Genomic DNA, 16,390 nt, shown 5'->3' with positions numbered 1-16,390 from the left:
AGCGGAGCGCGTGCACTTAACCGCTAAGCCATGGGGCCGGCCCCCTGACATAGTTTCTGACCTCAGAGAGCCTATGTTCACTGTGTCAAAGACTCATTTTTCCTCCATGCAATCCTTGACAGGATGATAAGAGAGCCACAGTTGTCCTTTCTGAAATAACAAATTGACATGGTAGACAGAGAAGGATAAGGGGAAGGAAAAATGGAAAGAAAGCAGGGCAGTCTCCTGCAGTCCTCTTCTTGGTCCCAGTGTGGTTCTGCGGGTCATTTGCTGCATCCTTGGGGCCACCCCTGGAGAGGAAGGCCTCACAGTGCCCCCTATCCAGGATGGCTGCAGAGCGGCCCCTTCCCAGCTGCTGGCCAGAGCCAGACAGTTTGATTCAGAGGCTGCTGATGCTTTGTAGCCGTCCAGGAAAGCCAGATCGAGCACAGCTAGGATGTGTTCGGCTCTGAATCTTTCAAATGTGTTACAAAATAGACAGCTTATGGATTTTCTTCAGAAAGAAAAATTATATTTTTGACTGGAATTCAGACATTGATTGTATGAGGTGTTGTCTTCACAGACATTCTGCCAAATCCACTGCTTGGCAGGGACAAATAGTGCAGGGAAAGTATAGGATCCCTTTCATCTCCCCATGTTGAGAATTTTGTGGATTTTTTAGGGAGGAAGGGAATTATCTTTAAGACTTAGGGGAAGGAACCTAGTAATAGGCCTAAGAAATATCCAGTTTTATTAATTGTGTTTAATTAGATAATTGAAACAATGTGATTGAATGCCTGATACACAATGGTCTTTGAGAAGCCATTTGATCCACTCTTGTGCCTACAGAACCTTCCTATGCCATGCCAGACCCAGGAAATATTCTTCTCTTTGAAAACAGTATTTCAAGACTTGAGCATTTCAGAGGAGATGCTGGCAGATGTCTTAAACTCATTGCCTGAACCTGGTGTGTGAATTATTGTTGGCTGAGAGGCACTTAATGAGCATGTTTTTTAGTTTTATGTCTGTTGACATTTTCTGTTATTCCCCATCATGGCCTTTGCAGTAGGGGGCACCTGGGAAGTTAATAATTGCTTGGAATTTGTAGTCTGTGAGCCACCAGCTTCTCTCTTCACCATTTCTTTTCCTTTGTGCTGTCGGTTTTTTTGGGTACATATTAAGCAATTTCTTTCTTTCTTGAAATCACCTATTTATAACAAATGTCATCTTTCCTGGTTCACCACAGCCTTACTTATAGTAGCCAAATATTGGAAGTAGATTACAGCCTACGTTTTGATGAAAGACTGTACAACAACCATACCCTTAAAGAATATTTAAGGACTTGAATAGTACTTAAGATAAATTAAGAGAGGAACAGAAAGCAAGTGATGAAACAGTATAGACATCTGATCCTATTTTGCAAACAAAAGAAAGAAAAATATGGAAGCGATTAGAAATACGCAGACCAATGTTTTTAACCTAAATTTCCACGGTGATTATGTATGATTTTTTAAATTTATAATGAAACATTTCAAACATACAAAAGTAGAGAGAATAGTGAAATTAAACCCCATGTACCCCTTGTCTGTCTGTAACAGTTAACAACTCATGGCCAATCTTGTTTCATTTGTATTCCTAACCACTTTGTCTCCCATTATTTGAAGCAAATCCCAAATAGGATACATTTGTTTCAATGATATTTAGATTTGTAATGATAATTAGATTTTTAATTTTAATGGGTTTTTAAAGTCCTAAGCATTCCTTACTTTGTTTACTGAGTTTTCTGCCTCCTCCTGATTTGCCCAGATTAAAGGCCCTTCCACTTAATCCTGCAAACTGAATGTGACAGAGCTGGCAGGCCTGTAATCTCTGCATTTGGAGATGAGTCTCAGAAAGGCCGAGGCTGGCTGGGCTGTCCTCCAGCAGTGCACATGCTGGGCTTCCTCTGACCCCGGGCCCTTGGGGATGGAGCTGATAACAGGCTCATCTCAGAGCCTACAGGAGGCTCTTTGTTCTGGTTTTATTCTCATCCTGATTTCTCTGGGATGGACAGAGGCGTATGGAATGCGCGCATGACTGACCTTAAATCCCACCTCTGTGGCCCACTTTATATTTCTTGGACAGCTGTTCTTTGCAAAAAAGAAGGAAACTGTCTGTTTTTATTTAGGATTCTGTTTAGGATAAGGACCCTGCTTCTACAAGTGGACGTTTTGAGTTGCTGCCTTTCCCTCCAGCAGGTTGCATTGCTGTGAGAGGCCATTTAATGGTGTCCGCAGCTAAGGATGCCTCTGTCATCAACGTGGGCATTTTTTCTAATGCGCTGCACCTGGCTGGGTTGGAATGAGGGAATGCCACTGCCCTTAATTTCTTATCTTAGAAACGTATTCCTGAACCTGTTTATACTTTTTCTTGGTCAGAATAATAGTTTCCCCATTGTTTTTTATTGCTCTCCCAAGACTTTCTAGAAGTTGACTCTAAGTTATTTATTCTGAAATTGTAAAGGTGGAAGTGTGATAAGTCGTTCAGACTGGAACTATGGCTGTTTCCTATTCTCCCCAAACAGGGAGGGTCCTCAGCCTGGGAACACAGGGGAGGAGGGTCCCGGAGCTCTGTTCCACGTTCCCAGTCACCACTTGGCTGTTCTTCATGGCTCCCAGGTTAAAAAAGTTACCTGCAAATTTGAGCTTGGCTGGGTACATCCTGGCCGCACAGGGTTGGGCCACTGTCTCTGGTCAGACAGAAAATAAGGTCTGTGCAACCCAGCGCCTTCCCCTTTTGGCCTCAGCTTCTAGCGCCCTAGCATCTATCCGCCTTATTCTTCAGACAGACTTTCTGGTTTAATCTAGATTCTCTAATTTTGCATTGTGTGTTAAATTTTTAGCATTGGATGTCATCTCAGAAGTAGGTGGATGAGTAAGTCTCAAAGCAAACAAAATAAGTTCACATGCTGAGTGAGAAGTCTTGGCATGGACTGTGTCCTTTCTTTCTTTGCTGGTGCGAGCATCCTAATCTAAAATGGAGACCATAGCCCCAGAGGGGCTGGAGGGACAGCTTCACTTCAGCAAGACTTTCTACAGGAATGCAAATTCTGTGGACCTCTAGAAACAAAGTAATTGCTGCCCTTGCTCTACCATCATCATGCTCCAGATGTTTCGTGTATGTTATCTCTGATTCTCACAACAGTCCTTCAGGGTATTGGTGGTGATTGTCCCCAGTTTACAGACGAGGAAACTGAGTCGCACAGGGATTTATTACACTCATTATTAGTAAGGGGTAGAGCCAGGATTTGAACCAGATCTGGTGGATTCTAAGCCCGAGCCCTGGCTGTCACCTGGTGCCTGGGCGCTTTGGGAAGTAGCGACAGTGCAGTGCAGAGCCAGGGGGGCTCGATTTAGGGTCGTGTTGTCCTGACTCAAGCTCAGCGTCTTCTGCTACCAGCTGGCTCCCTGGAGGCTGGCTGAACCTGTCTGGGCCTCAGAATGCTCATCTGGAAAATTCAGGAAGGAGGACTGGAGGGGGGTCTCCAGGTGCCCTCCAGCTGTGCTACTTTTCACAAAGGACTTGTCACAGCTTAGAGCCCTTGATTTTGCTTTTTTGTCTCTCCTGGTTCAGGCTTGAGCCTCGGCCAGGGAGGGGCTGCTACAGATACCAGGAGAGGGTGGGGAATTCCCAGTTCCCGAGGCAGGCGCAGCTCTGACAAGCTTCCACTCTGCGCCCTCCCCTCTCCCAGCCTCCCGCAGAGTTGATTTGGTTTCTTTTGACTTGTTGCCTGATTTCTTTTAGACCTCAGACTTGTGTTGTTTTTCCAAGCATAAGTTGAGAAACGTAGGAATTGCCTTTCTTTCCTGGAGGAAGGCAGCCACTCCTGACGCCTTGGTGTCCCCTGAAGGGACTCTCCCACGTGGTCTGTCTTCTCGCTGCCTGGATTATCTGTCTCAGCATATGTGAGCTGCTTCTGCCACACACCATGGTTTCTGGGGCTTGTTCCAACCCCAACCTGCTTGCTCTTCCTCCGATTCAGTGTTCATGAAACACCACAAAGATATTGAGTTTCCCTGCAGCCCACGGAAGCCGTGGGGTCCGTGCGTGCAGGTATGCAGCCCTCCGCCCAGGCCCGTGCCGCATTTTTGTCGGAGGCGGTGAAGGCTCTCCTTGGCTTTCTGTTTTGCAAATGGTTGTGGTTTAATATGCACTTTTGAGTCACTTGACTGTTTGGGTCCCTTAGCTGATGTTTCCTTGTTCTGCCTCTAGCCCGTGAGCTGTGCTGTGGGCCTCACTGCCCACGGACAGCTGCTGGCCCTGATGCGAGGGCTGAGAACAGTCTGAATTACAACTCAGAATTCTCAACAGGGCACAGTGAGAGTTTGCGTCTCTTTTTATCCTCCAGCGTAAAGTGTCTCACCTTCTTCGACGGTGTCTGCACACCTTGGCTGCCTTGGCTGATGATGGCAGGGAGGAACCATCCCTGGAAAGTTAGGAGGCCCCTTCCATGACTGAGGCTATATTTTTGGACCTGGCGGGAACGTCAGTTTTTCATTTCAAGTTATGGGCTCCTTTCTGCTTTAGATGTCCATTTAACAAAGAGGAGTAGAGACAGGATTTATTCCTGGGCTCTTCTGGCACTGCCTTCCCCAGCCTCTGCCCTTCACCCCAGCCATAGTGACCAGAGTCACTGTTCTCTGACTCGTGTGAGGCCCTTTGCACATGCCGTTTCCTCTGCTTGGAATACTCCTCGCCTGTATTCCTTCCTTTCTTTTCTTTTTTATTGTTAATAGACTTAATATTTTTAAGAGCAGTTTTAGGTTCACAGCAAAATCAAGCAGAAAGTACACAGAGTTCCCATATACCCCCTGCCCCCACACACACAGCTTCCCCCACCATCAGCATCCCACACCAGAGTGGTATGTGTTTTAGAATTGATGAACCAACATTGACACATCATCGCCCAAAGTCCGTAGTTTATATTGGGGTTCCCTCTCAGTGTTGTGCATTCTGTAGGTTTGGACAAATGTCTAATGATGTGTATCCACCACTGTTGGATCATACAGAGTCATTTCACTGCCCTGAAAATCCTCTGTGCTCTGCCTCTTCGTCCCTCCCTTCTTCCCCCTGAACCTGCTTTTCTTTTAATGTCTAATCTCTGCCTACTTATGCTTCGGACCTCCGCTTACTTGTCTGTGTGTCAGGGAAACCTTCCCTGATTGAGCCTCCTGATGAGGTCAGAGTCCCCGGGCACCAGGCCCTTGGTCACATCTCCTCCAATTACCGTTTTAGTTATATTTGGGCCACTCCTTGAGTGATGTCTGCCTCCCCTTTGAGACAGAAAGCTCCCTGATGGCAGGGACCGTGTCTGTCTCTTCACCACTTTATTTCCCCAGCACTGGCATGTAACAGGTCCGCCTTAAACGTTTGGTGAACAAACAGAGGCTTTGTTCTCACAGATCCCTCTATGCTTCTAAAGTTCAGAAACCTTCAGGTCTACCTGGCTCCAAGCCTGTCCACCCTCCCATTATTCCGGGCACCTCCACATCATTTACGGTGCTTCACACATGTCCACTAAAGCAGAAGCAGAGGTACTGTTACTTGGCAGTACTTTCCCACTCAGTAAGTACTCACTGAGTGCCCAATAAGTGCTTAGTGGCGAGTATGGTGGAGAAAACTAAAGATGAGGAAAAGTCCCGGTCCTCGGGGATTTGAGCTTCCAGATCCACCAGAAAGTAAATAAACAACCTGTTTGTAAACATTAGATGGAACCAAATGAAATTATTGATATTTGACTATCAACGATATTTGGTATTTGACTATTGTTAGTTTCTCCTACAAAAATAGAAAACTCATATGGTTCAGCCTTGTACTTTCCAAATGTTTCTCTTCTTCAGTTCAGGTTGGACCCTCCGTAGAGTCCACATCAGACGTGTTCTACTGCACGTTGTTGGGCTTGGGCTCGAGGTGAATGTCTAAATCCTGAGTCACAGGCTGAGATTTCTTTTCCCCAAGGAAAGAAACACTACACTTTTGCCCTCCTTAAGTTGAACCACAGAAGATTTTTTAAAAAGAATTTTCATTGCAAAATATGGGTGGAAGTAGGAAAAACAAACTACTAATGAGAACATGTTTATTGTTATAAAGCGACAGAAATAGGCTTGAATGCCAACATGATTGAGGAAGCCAATCACAGACTCTAACCTTGTTTTTCCCTACATGTGTTGGAATTCAGACTCGTTAGGCCCCAAGCTCAGGTCTGCTATGAGGTCCGCCCACTGGCTGGTCAGGCCAGCCCCCTTTCCCTCCTCATTTCCTCTCCAAACCTGTCCTCTCTCTCAGTGCTTGCCTGAAAGGTTAATGTACAGAGTGTTTCGTTATGACTTTTGAAAATTTGTTGAGTACTTGTTATGTGCAAGATGCCCTGTTAGGTGCTGTGAGGGATGCATAGATGAATGAGCCATAGCTCCTGTCCCCGTGAGCATCACACAGCTTGGAAGACAGATGCCTGTACAACAACCTCAGGTACCAGTGGAGTGTACAGACTCTAGGGAAGACCTGGCCTCTTAGGACCCAGTGGTTGAGTCACAGTCTTCTCCTTCAAGGGGTCACCCTTGGTCTCTTTGCCTCCCTGTGTTTTCCCTGAGGCTCGGATGCTGGTGATGTTATTGATTACCATTGGCTGAATGCTTTGTGAGAGCCAGGCTCTATGCCAAGCACTTCACAGAGCTTATTTTATTTAATCCGTTGAAAGTGGTTTTACTGCCCGCTTTCAATGAGGACACAATCCTAGAAAGATTGAGTAACTTCTCGAAGGTCTTAGAGCTAGAAATGACAGGGCCAGAGATGGGACTGAACACCCGCCTGCCTCCAAAGCTGGGGTTCTTCACCTTGACACTAGAGTGCCTGCCGTCTTTTGTGGTCACACGGGAGCAGAGAAGTGGGAGAGGTATGCTTCCAAAGAGAGCAAAGTCCTCGTCTGAGGAGCCAGTACAATCTGCCACGTGACCCAGTTTGCCAATGGTGGAGCGGGACTGAGTCAGTCCCAGGGGAAGACAGCTGCCCTTGCTGTGTTCTCTGGAACCGAGGGTTTCCTGTTTATCAGAAACAGTTACAACATGGCTCTGACAGCCCTCGGGATGTTCTAGGGAGACCACTGGTACCGTTCCAAGGCCGGTGCACTGATGGAGCCCAGCCCGTGGAGCATGCTTATCTTTGCCCTTGGCTTCCCTATCTGTGAAATGGGAACTCTGATATCTGCCTTCTCATTCATAATTCGGGGCGTCTCAGAACCCTTGGTTCTGCTCTTCAGCTCTCAGAGACAGTGCTATGGCCACTTGTTCAGATGGTGGGTCCTTTTCAGCAGTGAGGGACCGTGTGGCTGGTGACTCTTCAGTGACGACTGTGGCCCATGGGCTGTGTTGATACCTAGCTGGGGACTCCTTCGTTTGGGTGACCATTCATTTTAATTAGACAGATTGACCTTGAGACCAGAAAACCCAGTCATTTAAAGCTAGTGTTTCTGTCCTCGCTGCAACTGCTCCCTGGATGGCATCTTGATTCTAGGCCTCCCCTGTGTTTGAACACTGTTTACCAGAGAGTGTTATGAGCGTTGTCCCAAACAAGCAAGCCAAGATGAGCAAGCCAGCCCACATCAGGCAGACATCCACCTCTGTTTTCTAAGGCAGCTGAGTGGGACATCAGCTTTTCTCAGATTTCCAGGAATCGGCATTCCAGGCCTTCCCTGTGCTCTCCCACAGAGGCGTCCTTGAGCCTGCCTCTCTCACTTGTCACGCTCTGCCGTGGTCCCTGTGTGTAAGCAAGTCACTATGAAATGGATCTGGGGACCCACAGGCTTAACATGGGACTGTTGGAAGATTCATCTGCCAAACACAGGACGTACAGTCCGGGGCCTGCAGGCTGCAGTCCCGGCCATTTTCCTCTGTGGTCAGACCACATCCAGGGAACTGCATCTGCCTCCGGGGACTGTGTTTCAGACAGACGTTGATAGCGACACAGCAGATGGGGGTGAGTGGGTGGTGTCGGGTGTGGAACCCATGTCCTGTGAGGGGTGGTTAAAGGTTAACCAGGAGGAGAGACACCACGGGGAGGAGTGTGTTGCCTGACCTCAGATGTCATTATAGAAGAGGGAGTAGACTCCTCTGGCTGTTCCAGGGGATATACTAAGTTAGCCACAGGGAAGCAGGTTTAAGGTCAAGGTAAGGAAGACTTTTCTAACAAAGATCTCTGCTCAGCAGTGGAGCACACTGCCAGATGTGGCAGTGAGTGTGTGTGGGAGTGCCAGACAAAAGATCCATGCTCTGGGTGGCGCTTGGATGAGACCATCTCTAGGGTTCCTTCCAAACTCCAGGTGCTACACATTTCCTCGCAGTCGACTTTTTGCCCCATAACCCTCTGGGGCTTTTGTTCTGTGGTAGCCCCTGCCAGCCTGTCTTCTGTGGTTCTCAGCTGTGCACTCTCTAAGCTGCATTTATGCGTGGCCACCGGGGACATGAACTCTACCATGCTCACTCGTTTGTGTGCCAAATGTGGCTTACTTTGAGCTGGTGCCCAGAAAAGCTTTCCCTGGCTCCCGATGTCTTCCCCATGGAGCTACCTTACCACATGTGTAAAAATCCAGGTAGGTTGGGGCAGCTGTTCAAGGGGACCCAGGGACAGACTGGAGGTGTGCAGGAGAGGATGGAAGCCTGTTCTAGGTTCTTTGAGTGACTTTCCTCATTTTTCAGACTTGCAGCCATTGACTCCTTCCAACCCCAGAGACCAAATTGCCCCACAGGCTGGAGGCTCATGTCCTCAAACAGAGAAACCATGTCCTCTGCTCCCTAGCCCTTGTTTCTCTCTCCCCCGGCCCCATGCTTTCCGGGGCTGGAGATTAGAGGTAAACAAGCCTGCAAGTCTATTTTCACTCTTGGGAAGAGCCAACTGGTATTTATTTTCTCAAACACTGGAAGGCCTGGTGTTCCATCTCCATCCTGCTCCCCCTTTCATGAACTACTGCTCCCTCTCTGCCATTTCAGAGTCCCAGATCCCCTGGACAACTTCCAGGCCTGGCTACCCAGGTCCTCCAGTGACCATCCCACTCACTGCCCTACCACCCCGCCCCCCCCGGCCCAGCATCGTGTATCAGATGATCCTGTGGCCCTGCTGCCACCCTTTCCATAATTCCCATTACTTTTCTCAGGTCTCAGCACATGGCAGGTGATTTGATTAAATGAGTTTTCACTTAAGATAGCCGCTTAATGCTTCCCATATTTATATGTTTAAAAGAAGCTGTTTGTTAGATTCCAAAACATAGTAAATAGTTGGTGGAATTGTGAGTGATGTGGCTGAAGACTTGTAGATATTAGCGGGGAGGTTTTGGTGCCCAGCCCCGATTTCGTTGATGTGTCCACTCGCTCATTCTTCCTTGAGTGCTGAGTATGTCCCGGGTGTGGCACTCTGATTCTGGCCTCAGGCCCTGCGCCCCTTCCTCTCTTCCCTCAGCTCCAGATCTCTGCTTCTTTCCAAGACAGAGCAGAGTTTGGGCAAATCCTCCACTGAGTTTCCACTCTGAGAAAGTCATCTCTGGCCCCAGCCCTATTTGGGCTGGTTGGTCCCCGCAGAACTAGAGGGTTTGCCTTCAGGGACCTGGATGGAATCAGAGATTCTGGGCTTGTGACGGCTCCCCCCGCCACTCATTAGTCCTGACACTTGCGTCCAGAGTCTATGGATGGCTGCTTTTCACAGCGCATAGTCACCTACCCCCAGATCTGGCTCGCCTGGAATGCCTGGAGTAAATGTGGGTCACAGAACACATCACCCCAGGGGCAGAATGCAGGCTGGTGGCCAGGAGAGAGGTGGGCCTCAGGCTTTGCCTGCTCACCCAGAGTGTGTTTAGGAAGGGAAAGGTGAAATGTGTAGCATTGTCCGGAAGCTCTGGCTCAAAACAGGTCATGGCAATAGACTATAACAGAGAATTGACAGTTTGGGACTGGATGGATGCTGTTGGGGGACCAGAGAAATACGATGAAGAAAATAATTCCAAGGTTTCTAGACAAGGCGTTTGATGGTCCCATTGTCAGAAATGGGGAAACGTAGCACTTGGTTTGGGGGGAAGATGGTGCAGCAACTTTAGGTAAGTTGAGTTCCAGGTGACAGTGGACACGTTTGGCTTTTGGTGCAGACCTGGAAGTAAAACTCAGGAAAGAGATTAAGTGAGGGATCTGATTTGTGAATCGTCCAAGCAAGGCATGAACTTGGGTTAGTCTCCACAGGGGAGAGTGTTACCTTCGACCTCATTCAACTGCTGGGAGAGGAGGTGGAGTCAGAAAGCAGCCAGAGGAGCAGGGGGGAGCTGGACGGTGCAGTGTCCCAGAAGCCAAGGTCAAGGAAGGAGGCCCTGGTCAGGCCATAAGAGTGAGGCCTGAGGGTGGCCATGGGATTGATAACAGAATTTCAGCTCAAGGTTCTCAACCTTGGCTGCACATTAGACTCACCTGGGGAGCTTTAAAAACCCCGGTGGCTGGGCTGCAGGTCAGCCCAGTTACATCAGAACCTCTGGGCATCAGTATTTTTAAAGCTCCCTAGAGGACCGTCAAGTGCAGCTAGATCAGAGAACCACTGTGTGTGTGTGAGGGAGGGAGACGGGGACAGAACTGCTGCCTGATAGAGAGAGAGTGGGATCACGTGGAGAGGTCAGATTGTAGGGAACTGAGGGGAGGAGATAGAGGCAATAAGTGTGCCAGTCTTAAAGAGAGAGAGACAAGTGATGAGAGATTGGAGTAGCTGGGTCAAAAGAAGGGGTATTGTAAGTGGGTCACAAGCATATTTTTAGGCACATGGAAAGGAACCAGAGGAGAGACTGATGGAACAAATTCTCCAAAGGGGGTGGGATTTGGGGCTGTATTTCCTCAGAGGGAGGAGCCCTCCTTCCTTTGGGACAGTGAGATCAGAGGAGAGGCCAAGAGGATGCCCATTTATTTATGACGAGAGGCATCCTAGGGCTGTGGAACCAGACCCTGAGCCACTGGGAACAGACGAGGAGGCACATCCTGTTACCTGTGTCTCTTGATGACGAGTGTGGGAGGTCACCTCCTGAGTGAGTGTGGGAACTGGGAGTTTGAAGGCTGAAACAAACCTTCTGGTGAATTTGATGCAGATTTGACCAGCCAACAAAGAGAAGTGAAGAGAATCGCATTCTTGGCCAGACGCCGGAGTTCTTGCTTCTGTGTCTAGTGCGTTTCCGTCCCGCCCAAGCCCTGACATTTTCACTGAGGGCTGACCTCCATCACGGTTAAAGAAATCGGCTTTCAAAAATTTTGTTTTTACTCAGAGACATGGAGAAAAGACCTAAACAAATAGGTCTATTTTTTTGTCTTAAAATAGTTTTGTATAAAAAGAGAATATATTCAATCTAGAAATTTAGAAAATGCAGATAAGTAGAAAAAAGAGCAACATCACCCATAACCCTGCAATCCAAAGGTAAGATTGTGTGCTTCTGATTTACAGACTTGTCACAGTTTTTTGACTCCATAGAAATACCGATGACAATAACTGCGAGTTCTCTGACCATTTACTGCATTCAAGTACTGAGCTGGGTGTATCGTTTTGTTTAGTTCTCTCAACAGCCCTATTTTATCGGTAGTATTATTATCTCCATTTTGTGGATGAGAAGCTGGGGCTGGGAAAGATTAAGTAACTCACCCAAGGTCACAAAGACAAGCTGAGGCAGATATGGGGCTGAACTGAGATTTGCCAGGCCTCTGAGCCCAAGCCCCTAACTGCTCTGAGATACGGCCACCGAACAAAAGACTATGTATAAGTAGTATTCCTGGCACATTACTGACATTCAGTCTATTCATGTAATTTATTATATTGAAATGACTTTCTGAGCAAACCAAGTCTTCTTTAAATAAAACAGCTTTATTGAGGTATAATTGATGTACAATAAACTACATATATTGAAAGTGTACAATTTGACAAATTTTGACACATACACACACCCGTGAGAGGATATATACACCACAATCAAGATAATGAACATATACTTCTCCCCAACAGAGGATTTGTGCTCCTTTGTCATTTCTCCCTCTTGCCCCCTTATCCCAGGCAGCCACTAATTTGCTTTTTGTCACTACACATTAGTTTGCATTTGCTAAAATTTTATGTATACTCTTTTTTGGCCTGGTTTGTTTCACTCAGCACAATTATTTTGAGATTCATCTGTGCTGTGGAGTGTCTCCATTCATTCCTGTTGTTACTGAGTAGTGTTCCATTGAATGGATAGACCGTGGTTTGTTTATCCATTTACCTGCTGTTCGATATTTGGGTTGTTTTGGATTTTTGTAGTTTTTGCCTATTACAGATAGAGCTGCTATAGATGTTCATGTTCAAGTCTTTGTACAGATATATGCTTTTATTTCTCTTGAGGTCAATACCTAGGAGCGGGGTGGCTGGGTTGTGTGGTAGGTGTTTGTTTAACTTTAAGAAACTACCAAACTGTTCTCCAAAGTACACGTATCATTTTACATTCCTGCCGGCAGTGTATGACGGTTCCGGTTCCTCCACATCTCCGTCAACATTGGGTGTGCTCAGTGTTTTTAATTTTAGCCATTCTAATAGGTATATAGTAGAGTCTCATTGTGGTTTTAATTAATTCAAATTAAACTTTTCGGTATGCAGTACTTCATAGTTCCTGCAATAATTGTGGAGCCTCATACATCAGGTAGTAGGAGAAGAGAAAAATTCTAAAAATTATTACTAGTCCTAGAGTAATAATTACAGATCCTTTTTTATGTAAGTACTTTTTAATGCATTATGCCTAAACCTAGCATCCACCCTGCAAAGTAGCGTTATCTCCATTTTACAGATGAAGAAACTGAGGCTAACAGAGGGGAAGTGACTGACTCAGGGTCTCATAGTTAGAGCAAAGCAGAGATTTGAACTCAGCCTCATCTGTTCCACAGTTCAAGTCCTCTGGCCCCCACACTATACTCCATTTAGTAGTTAAGTGTTTTCCTTTTCTTTAAAAAAGTCCACTTTCCCACTGTTGCTCTCTGCCCCAAACATGGAACACAGAACTTAGCCTTCAAAGCAAACAGCTCTGCTGGCCGGGCAGACAGTGGGAAAATTATTTCTAATGTAAATTCTCTGTGGAGTCACCACTTGTAAAATCTCCAAGCCCAAAAGCCTGGGTGAATGAATAGCACATCCTGACTCAGTCTCTGCGGCCCAACCTCTGCGCCAAGTTTGTTAACATCACTTACATAACAAGAGTCCACTTCAGAGAAAACAGAATTATTATTATTATGCTGTGCCACTCTTCATTTGTGCAGCTGTTTGTGTTTCAGATGCAACCTTCCAATTCAACAAACATTTATTTTGGATCTCACAGCCATTAGATGAGAGCCTACCATATATTTTCATGAATTATCTCATTTATTACACACACACCCTCCTCCTTTCTCCCTATGTGATTAGGTAGTTTAGCTTTGTGGGTAAGAGACGGGTCATCTGAATCTGGCTTCTCTGGTCCTTACTAGTTCAGTGAACTTGGGCTGGTTACTCAATGTCTCTGAGCACCAGTTTCCTCATCTACAAGATGGCAATGTATCACCTACTTCACAAGGGTTGTGGTGAAGATTAAATGGAATAAGGGAAGTGACCAATAAATGCTAAGTATTATTATTCTTGTTTCACTGACAAGAAAAAAGCTTTTGAGGTGTTAAATAATTCCATCAAAGCTACACAGGTAATTAGGAGTGGCAACAAAATTAAAATGCCCGTCTTCAGGATCCAAGTTCCATGTTGTTTTGTCTCCTCGCTGCCCCCCTACTTTAGGCCCCTACAAGTCCCTTGAGAGGCTGTCATGGAAGAAAAGGAGTCTGAAAAAGTTAAATGACAGATCCAGCATTCATAGCCCAGTCTTCTCGAAGTAGTACTTGCCTATTAAAGACAGTTGGAAAAAAGAAAAAGATATTGCCCATAATCTCAACCCCAGCCCCAGCCACATTATGGTGTATTTTGTTTCAGTCTCTCTTATTCTCTTTTAAATAGAAAGTGATGCTTGTTTCTTACCTAGTTTGTAATTACACTACAATTACAGTACTGTATTCTTTGTTTTTCACTTCATATTGTACATGTTTACGCATAATTTCATACCTTTAGAAGAACATAGTTTCTAACAGCCAGAGAGGAGATATCTCAGTTTAGTTAACTGTTCCTGAATAATAGGATATTCACATCTTTCCCTTTTTGTCACTATTAGTAAAAATACTGCTGTATTTCAGAACACTTCTTGCAGATAGAAATAGAATCACTGAATCAAAAGATATATACTTCTTTGGTTGTCATATGATCCTTTATTGAAATATTTTTCTTTGTAGTTTTTAACTAGCTGGACATTCCACCGCACCACTGTTGATGTCATCTATGATGTCATGAGGGTGGTGGCCATCAACATTGCAGCCCACAGACTGGGCAGTTCCCGGGATCTCTTTAAGGGTTCCAGACACTTCTCTAGCTAAAGATCAGTGCTGCATCTGTCGGACAATGTTGACAGTCTCATCAAAAGTGATATTTCCACCGTGTTTAATGTTTCTCTGCTTGTTTCTGTCTCTTGGCAGTTCCTTGAGGGCTTTGATGATCAGGGCAGGGGCAGAAGGTACCACCTCAATCTGCGCCTGTCTGTTTTCAATGGTCAGTTTCACTGTCAATCCTCAGACCCTTCCAATCACCGGTTGCCTTGGTGATGTCATCACCAACCTTTTTGGAGAGAGACCTGGGGGCCCATCTTGGGGGCCAGGGCAGAGGTGGCACTGACTTCCCCACTAGTGCACCTCGGGTACATGACTTGTGACCTCAGGTGCATGACTTTGATCTCGTTGGGGTCGAACTTAGGCAGCATGGTGGAGGCTGCTGGTGTCGGATGAACCCAGATTCGAGACCAAAGGTTTTTTTTCCTAAGTCAGGTTATTGAGGGATAATTTACGTATAGTAAAATTCACCCTTTTTAGGCATCAAGTCTCATAGCCACGCCTACAATTAAGATACAGATTATTTTTGTCACCCCAGAAAGCTTCCTAGTATCCCTTTGTTGTCGACCCCTCTGCTTGCTCGCAGCCTTTGGCAACCACCGATCTGTTTCTGTCCCTATATTTTTGTCTTTTCCTGAATATCTTATGAATGGAGTTAGACAGTACATCACCCTTTGGTCAGGCTTTTTCCACTTAAGATAAAGCCTCGGAGATTCATCCAATTGTATGTGTCGGTAGTTTGTTCCTCTTCATTGCTGAGCAGTATTCCATTGTATAGAGGTACCATGGTGTGGCTGTCTATTCACTACTTGATGGACATGTGGGTTGTTTCTGGTTTTTGATGATTATGAATAGCTGCTATAAATATTTGCATAGAAGTCTTTATGTGAGCATAAGTTCTCATTTCTCTTGGGTACCAAAGAGTGAGATTGCTGGGTTGATGATAAATATATATTTAAATTTATAAGAATCTGCCAAACTGTTTTCCAAAGTTGCTGAAAAGTTTTGTATTCTTGCTAGTGACTATGAGAGTTCCAGTTGTTCCACATCCTAACCAGCACTTGGTATTATAACGGTTGGTTTGTTTGCCATTGGAATAGCTATCTAATGGCTGTCTCGTGCTTTTAATGTGCATTTCCTTGATGACTAATGATGAAATTTCTGTTCAAGTCTCTATCTTGTTAAATTCAGTTGTTTGGTTTCTTAGTATTGACCTATGAGAGTTCTTTATATATTTTGGATGCAAGTCCTTTATCAGATTTTTATTTCTTGCAAATATTTTCTCCCAATCTGTACCTTGTCATTTCATTTTCTTAATGAATGGTATCTTTCAAAGAGCAGATTTTTTTTTTTTTTTGTGAGGAAGATCAGCCCTGAGCTAACATCCGTGCTAATTCTCTTTTTGCTGAGGAAGACCGGCTCTGAGCTAACAGCTATCGCCAATCCTCCTCCTTTTTTTTTTTCCCCCAAAGCCCCAGTAGATAGTTGTATATCACAGTTGCACATCCTTCTAGTTGCTGTATGTGGGACACGGCCTCAGCATGGCCGGAGAAGCGGTGCGTCGGTGCATGCCCGGGGTTCCTGGGATCCGAACCCGGGCCACCAGTATCGGAGAGCGCGCACTTAACTGCTAAGCCACAGGGACAGCCCCAAAGAGCAGATGTTTTTAATTTTGAAGTCCAATTCATCAATTTTTTATTCTGTGAATCTGTCTTATCTAAGAAATCTTTTGCCTATACCAGGATCAAAAGATTTTCTCCTATGTTTCTTTCAGAAGTTTTATAGTTTTAGGTCTGTGATCCACTTTGAGTTAATTTTTGTATATAGTGAGAGATATGGGTTGAGCTGCTTTTTTTTTTCCATATGAATGCTAATTGTTCCATTACCTTCTGTCA

General features: G+C 45.7%; 1 protein-coding gene and 1 pseudogene across 2 annotated transcripts in view; one reads left to right on the top strand and one right to left on the bottom strand.

Annotated features, from left to right (window-relative positions):
• Positions 1-16,390, top strand: part of ITGB5 (integrin subunit beta 5) — a 106,027-nt gene that overhangs the window by 36,924 nt on the left and 52,713 nt on the right. The window lies entirely within an intron of this gene.
• Positions 14,349-14,866, bottom strand: LOC101403212 (large ribosomal subunit protein uL11 pseudogene; annotated as a pseudogene).

The sequence above is a fragment of the Ceratotherium simum genome, chromosome 15 (genome assembly GCF_057802395.1).
Source record: "Ceratotherium simum simum isolate JZ-2026a chromosome 15, ASM5780239v1, whole genome shotgun sequence".
Lineage (NCBI taxonomy): Eukaryota > Metazoa > Chordata > Mammalia > Perissodactyla > Rhinocerotidae > Ceratotherium > Ceratotherium simum.
The sequence above is the reverse complement of the archived record's forward strand: the minus strand, read 5'-3'. Positions and strand labels throughout refer to the sequence as shown.